The sequence below is a fragment of the Silene latifolia genome, chromosome 1 (genome assembly GCF_048544455.1).
Source record: "Silene latifolia isolate original U9 population chromosome 1, ASM4854445v1, whole genome shotgun sequence".
In the NCBI taxonomy this organism is placed as follows: domain Eukaryota; kingdom Viridiplantae; phylum Streptophyta; class Magnoliopsida; order Caryophyllales; family Caryophyllaceae; genus Silene; species Silene latifolia.
Window position 1 is genome coordinate 131,461,435 of NC_133526.1, and position 7,250 is coordinate 131,468,684.

Genomic DNA, 7,250 nt, shown 5'->3' on the forward strand with positions numbered 1-7,250 from the left:
ATTTTTATGTCAAATTTTGGAAATGCATTCTAATTAACTTAAGTAATAAATATTGTTTCAACCTTTTCTATGTCCTTGTAAAATTGAAGGACTATTTCCACCTTAGCAACATCAAGGTGATGATGAATTTGTTCCCACTTGAAAATCCAAAATGACAATTTGCATTTAGCATAGCTTTGCATGCATGGCCTTGTGGCCAAACTTCTCCCATTAATTTAACCTGTTTGGGGAAGTTTAGTCACAAGCAACCCGAGTTAATTCAAATTAGCTCTCAGAACAATAGAAAGCATGCATCACTTAGACTAGCTTAGTTTGCATCACTTTGTCATATATTCCATATAGCTCGCATTTAGTGTAGAATCATGCATAATTCATTCCATTGCATTTGCACAATTCTCTATTGTTTTGTCCATTAGGGACAATGTCCATTATAAGTGTGGGGATTAGGAATTCTAACACTTTCCTAACTTAAAAATTTCAAAAATGATAAAAATTTAAAAAATCTCAAAAATCCAAAAATATGTTCTTCCTTTTGTAGTGTAGAAATGTATATATTTTTTTTTGTGTTCACTCCTATTATATTGGACCGACTATGACACATCCGAGGCATGAGGAATATGAAGACCATGGTAAGATCTTTCCAAATCTCCTTTTTCCTTTTTCCTCTCTATCTCTCCAACTAGAAATGTATATATTTGTGGCTTCTTTTTGTTCGATACGGTACAACCCAATATGATTCTAGGAGTTGCATTTAGATTATATGGCATATTAGTGATAGTAGCATTTGCATTAGGTTGTATATATGCTAATTGCATCATGGCATGTAGTTACATTTTAGGAAAATTTTTGTGAAAATGTCTAGTTGGGAAGCATGACAAGTGTATATAGGCCCTTGTAGATAATTTTTCTCCTTGAGACTTTGTTTGCTAAAATACCCTCAAGACACCCTAGGATGTGTTATACTAGTATCTTTTAATCCATGAACTAAGGCCTAGTAAAGAGTACATTGTGGTGTGATGACTCCTTGGCTACCGTTAATTCTAAGGTGACCCTTGATGATATGCAATCGTTCTCTCACTACTATCATCATTTTTTTGCTAATACAAAAGGGAATGGGCACAAAAAACTCCAAAATGAAAATAAAAAAGTTTGAAAAAATGCATCAATGAAAAGAGGAGCAAAAATAGACTACTAAGCTTCAATAAAAGTGCCCTTGCTACAAAATGGGGTTACTTTGAAAATGTTCGAAAAAAGAATGCAAAAGAAATTGCCAAGTATCAAAATTGTCAAACATCAAAAGTGGCAAAAAGAATTGTTCTCAAAAGTCAAATACCACAAGAAATTGGGGGAAAAAAAAACAAAAGCAAACTACCATTTTGAAACTCAAACACATTGATCCCTTTTATCCATTGATGATCTTTTCCTTGTTGCATGGTGGACAGGGGGACGACCCTTCTTCTTGTCTAGGCAAGAGGGGAAATTTCGCGATCTTACAGTGTTTCTAACACCATAAGGAGCCTACTCTTGACAAAAGCACTTAGCGATTGAGGATAAAAGTACCCTAGTTTGACACAACTTGGAGGTGATTTGTTAGTATCCTTTTGGACTTAGTAGCTTGGAGAAACAATATCTACAATGGAATGTGTACCCTTAGATTGCTTCCCCTTTAGATGATTTCCGCCACTTAGATGAGGAAAGTGACTATTCTTTTTGTAGATGCATCCTTTATTTGATCTTGTGTGCCTAATTGTTAGGATGAATCGCCATTTTGCCAAGCCCCACCTTGCCTTGCAAGAGGGCATCTTACCTCATGGATGTCTTGTTGTGAGTTGAAGGGGTGGAGTGAGACCCGCTAATTGTCTCACATCAGTTAGTAGTATTAATAAGGGTCATAGTTTTAGTCACCACTTTACTCGGGACGAGCAAATGTTCGGTTTGAGGATATTTGATGTGACTCATATTTGTGCAGATTTAGTCCCAGAACTAGCCTTGTTCCTATGCTTTCTAGTGCTATTTAGGGTCGTTTCTTATCTTTAGTTCCCTACTTTGCATATTCTTTGAGGTTTTGTTTCCTTCGTAGGAGAGGATTCCTAACCTTGCACTTATGGAGCAAAGTAGAGCTAAATGGAGTGCATCTAATGACCAAGCATCAAAGAGGAGACCATCACTAAAGGCCTAAGTGAATATATGAAGTAGAAATGGGCAATGATGAAGAGCCCCACGACCTACCTACGATCCCCACGGATCTTGAGGCAGTCAAGAAGAAGAGAAGCCAAGCTGTGCATTAATCCGGGCGTCCCGACTTTAAGTCGGGCGACTTGTTGCTTAATTCGGGCGACTCAGAGCCCAAGTCGGCCGAATCCTCAAGCAGCATAAGCGTCTATCAGGGCAAGTCGGGGGAGTCCTCATGAGACTTGCAAGGCATTAATCTTCATCTTAAGGACTTAATCGTCATTTAAGCCCTTAGTGACCCTAATACTTGTACTAAGTATAAATACTCCATTGTATTAGGAGATATTTACCAAGTCATTAGAGTATATTAGAAATCAATTAGCTTAATTACATATTAATCCTTCCTTAATTGTTATTGAAGAACTCTTAGATATAGTATTAGAATTAGAAGATTATTTGGGGTTTATTGAAGAATCGACAACTCTTCATTCATCAATCAAGTTTTTCTTCTACCATTCCTTCTTTCTTTTTGTTCATCATAAGTTTGGTACAATTCCTTTACTCCTTGTATTAATTGTTTGTTTTCCTAATCATTCATCATGTTTGGACTTGTTAGTATGATTGACACCCCTATTAGCATGTTCAACACAACCATGAGTGAGTAGTCACCTAGCTAGGGTTAATGGAGGATTAGGGGAACTATAACATGGGGGTAGATTCATACTTAATCTAATATGTTATCATACGATTGCTTGCTTGTTGTAGTATTAACCTATGCACATGACATGCTAAACTATGAAACCTTGCATTTATACCTATCTCTTATCTTTTCAACAAGACTTGTAAGATATAAACTAACTCGAGTCTTGTTATACCATGCATAGAAGTGAATAGGAAGAGAGTAAGTTGACTTTTAGGTGTTGTACAGCCTAGACGACTCGGCTCCGGGACCCAAATCTTCCTATGAATCGTAAGACATAAACTAACTCGATTCCACTACAACAATAATTTGCTTGCAATTATGTAAACATGTTTGTATGATCCCCACCATGAACCCCCCTATGATCCAATGACACCCTAGTGCTTTCATTAAATGTTTACATCCCTTTTTACCTTTCAACTTGCTTAGTTGTTTAGACACTCATTTCAACTCAATCAATTTGTGACACCTTAAGACATAGATACTTGCAATTGATAACTTAGTTCAATACCCGTCCTTTGGGATCCGACCTTTACTTACCACTCTACTAAGAGTAGTTTGTTTAGTTATAAATATTATTTTTGGTTGGTTGACTTAGACAAGAAAGTTTCGAACCGCACCATCTATCAAGATGGCCCCTTATGGAAGGAAGTGCCGTAGTCCAATTTGTTGGGATCAAGCAAGTGATGTTCGTGATCTATGACCCGACAAGTTAGCCGAGACGATTGACCAAATGAAGCTCATCCGTGAAAGAATGAAAGCCGCCCAGAATCGTCAGAAGTCATATGTCGATGTTCGTTGTCGACCTTTGGAGTTTGAAGTTGGAGATAAGGTGTTCTTGAAAGTGTCCCTGATGAAAGGAGTTAAGAGGTTTGGAGTTAAGGGGAAGTTGAGTCCAAAGTACATCGGACCCTATGATATTGTGAAGAGGATTGGTGCCGTGGCTTACAAATTGGATTTTCCTCCTAGTTTGGGTAAAGTTCATGACGTTTTCCATGTGTCCCAATGATGTGACTCATATTTGAGCGCATTTAGTCCCCGAATTAACCTCGTTCCTATGCTTTATAGCACTTATTTGGGTCATTTACTATCTTTATTTTCCCGTTTTGCATATTCTTTGAGGTTTTGTCTCCTTGGTAGGGAAGGATTGCTAACCTTGCATTTACATGGCGAAATGGAGCTAAATTGATCGCATCTAATGACCAAGCATTAAAGAGAAGACCAATACTAGAGGCCTAAGTAGATAATAAAGTGAGTTGGGCAATGATGAAAGGATACTTGCATCCCCGAAATGATCCTTGCAGATTGTTAAGGAGCAAAAAGAAGAGAAGCTGTCTGTCCCAGGATCCGAGCAGATTGTCCACAATCCGGGCGTCACCCAACACCAAAATCCGGGCGTCTTGTGCCCAGGATGAACGTCCCACAGCAGCTCAAGCCGAGCGTCTCAGCCGTGATCCGCTCGGATCACAAGTCAGTACCAACCGTGCCACAATTCAACACGCGCGGGACGAGCAGATTGACATGGGACCAGCAACACGGATATGCTCATTTCCTTCGAGAGGAGCATTTCCTCAACTTTTCTTAGGGTCTTAATAGTCATTTAAGCTCTTAGTAACCCTAATCTTTGTACCTAATATTTAGTATAAATACCCCTTTGTACTACCTAGATTAGTACCACCTTCTAATTAGATCTTAATCATTCCTTAATGCTCTCTTAATTAGTTCTTAATACTCTCAAATTAGTTGTAATACAATTTATCAATATTAATCATATCTTAATCTTTTCTTAATTTCTCTATTGTTCATCGTTTATTTTGGGTAATTAGAAGAGCATATGGGTTTATTTGGAGGATTGACAACCTTCCATCAATCATCAAGTACTTCTATTATTCTTAGCTTTATTATTTGGAATCTCCATAGGTATAATTCTCTTAACCCGGCCCTTGTTTTAATTATTGTTAATTACTTTCATTTGTTCATCATGTTTAGCCTTGTTAGTTTGATTGACAATCTTATTAGCATGTTGAATTTGGTAATGAGTGAGTAGTCTCCTAGCTAGGGTTAATAGGGAATTAGGTGAAACCAACATGGGGAATGATTCATGCTTAATCTAATATGTTTTCATAATTAAATTTCTTGCTTGTTGTTATTTAAACTTATGCACATGTTATGTTTGATGAAATGCGAGCCTATGAATCCTTGCATTTTTTACCCATCACCTATCTTTTCAATGAGGCTTGTAAGCTTATACACCAACTCGAGCCTTATTAGACCATGCATATAGTTGAATAGGAAGGATTAAGTCGACTTGTAGGTGTTGTACAATCTAATCGATTCGGCCCTGGGACCCAAACCTTCTTAGGGATTGTAAGCTTATACACCAACTTGATCCCATCACAACAATAATTGCTTGCTATATAATTGAGAACATGTTTGTATGATCAACTCCCATGAATCCCCTATGAACCCATGACACCCTAGTGCTTTTAATCAATTGTTTACATCTCTTTTTAATCATCTTGCTTGTTTTTATTACTTTACTTTTATATTGTTGATTAGTTTAGTTCATCTCCTATCTCAACCCAAATTGTAACACCTTAAGACACGACCACTTACAATTGAAAATCCTACATCAATACCCGTCCCTTGGGATCCGACCTTTACTTTCCTCTTTGCTAAGAGTAGTTTGTGAAGTTATAAATATTGTTTTGGTTGGTAGCTTTTGACGACGAGTTTGAAACCGAACCAAAAATGGCGCCGTTGCCGGGGACGGTGTTAACTTGGTTTGATTTTCATTAATTGTTTTTAGTTGTGTCTTTCTTCACCTTGGGGAAGTCAATCTCCCCAAGGTTGTTCTAATTGTTTTTGAGTTGTTTGATATTTTGCATGACTAGGAGATCACAAGGTAATCCATTACCTATTGACCTTGAAATTGAAAGAACCTTAACCAACAATAGAAGACTTGCTAGAAGTACTTTGAGAGGTATTGGAGAGATTGTGGACATTCAACCAAATAACATTGAGTTTACCAACACTTTTGCAAGAGAAGGAGAGGACAACCCAATACAAAACCCACCACAAAATCGACCCACAATGCCTAAATTTTTATCACATTCCGTAGCAACCGAGGAGAACCTACCAAATGGTACTCCTACACCACAACACTTAACCGGTAATTTCATTGCTAAATCCGCATTCATAAAATTAGTTGAGAGAAGTCAATTTAGAGGGATGCCTAGTGAAGACCCTCATTCACATATGGAGACTTTTTGTGACTATTGTGATGCGATTTCTCAAACCGGAGATACTCAAGATCAAATCCGATGGGTATTATTTCCTTTTTCTTTGATTGGTACCGCAAAGCAATAGTTAAAGAGCCTAGACAAGGCTACTCTTGGTATTGACTCAAGGAAGAAGTTGGCACTTGCTTTCTACAAGAAATTCTATCCTCCGGAGAAGACCAATATGTTGAGAGCCCAAATCACCGGGTTCAAGCAAAGGGATGAGGAATCATTGTATGAAGCATGGGAGAGATTTAAGGACACTTGTCGTTCTTGTCCACACCATGGACTTAGCGAGTGGTTCCTTGTACAACAATTTTGGAATGGTCTATATAACGACTCCCGAAACATTCTCAATATGGGATCCAATGGTAAGTTTATCGAAGTTGATGACAATAAAACATGGGCCAAAATTGAAGAAATGGCGGTTCATAATTCGCAATATAGTAGGCCTCGGAAGGATACTAGAGGAGGAAAGCATGAGGTAGATTTCATCACACAATTGGTTGCTCAACTAAGTACTCATATTGACACTATCAATTTGAAGTTTGAGAAGGCCATGGCTAAACTTGAAGAGGCCTCCAAATCACCCAAACAACATGTTAATGCTATGGTGGCATCATCCTCAATTCCGAGTGGAGTATGTAAGAGTTGTGGAACTTTGGGACATGACCAAAGTGAATGTAGGGGAACAAGTGAACAAGTGAATGCTTTCCAAGCATACAAGAGTGGCACCCCTTATTCTAACTATTACAATGAGAATACCAAATTCCATCCCAATCTTTCATACAAAAGCCAAAATATTCAAAACCCTCAACCAACATACACCCCACCTCCAATGAGAAATCAAGCTCAAAGACCCTTTTATAACCAAAGCCAAAGTTATCAAAACTAACCTACATACAATCAACCAAATGACCAAGGCTTTGATGTTCAAAAAGCGGTCCTCCAAATGCAAAAGAATCAACAAGAATTTTTCACCCAAATGCAAAAAGATAGCCAAGCCAAAGACAACATACTAGCCCACACAAATATGTTGGAAACCCAAATGACTCAATTAGCATCTTCTAGCTCTCAAAGACAAAAGGGGCAATTAC

General features: G+C 37.9%; 1 non-coding gene across 1 annotated transcript; it reads right to left on the reverse strand.

The window, feature by feature from the left end:
* Positions 1-6,337: 6,337 nt before the first annotated feature.
* LOC141620982 (small nucleolar RNA R71) lies at positions 6,338-6,444 on the reverse strand. Its single transcript, XR_012532079.1, has one exon. It is a non-coding gene; the product is annotated as a small nucleolar RNA R71 (small nucleolar RNA).
* Between the last annotated feature and the right edge of the window lie 806 nt (positions 6,445-7,250).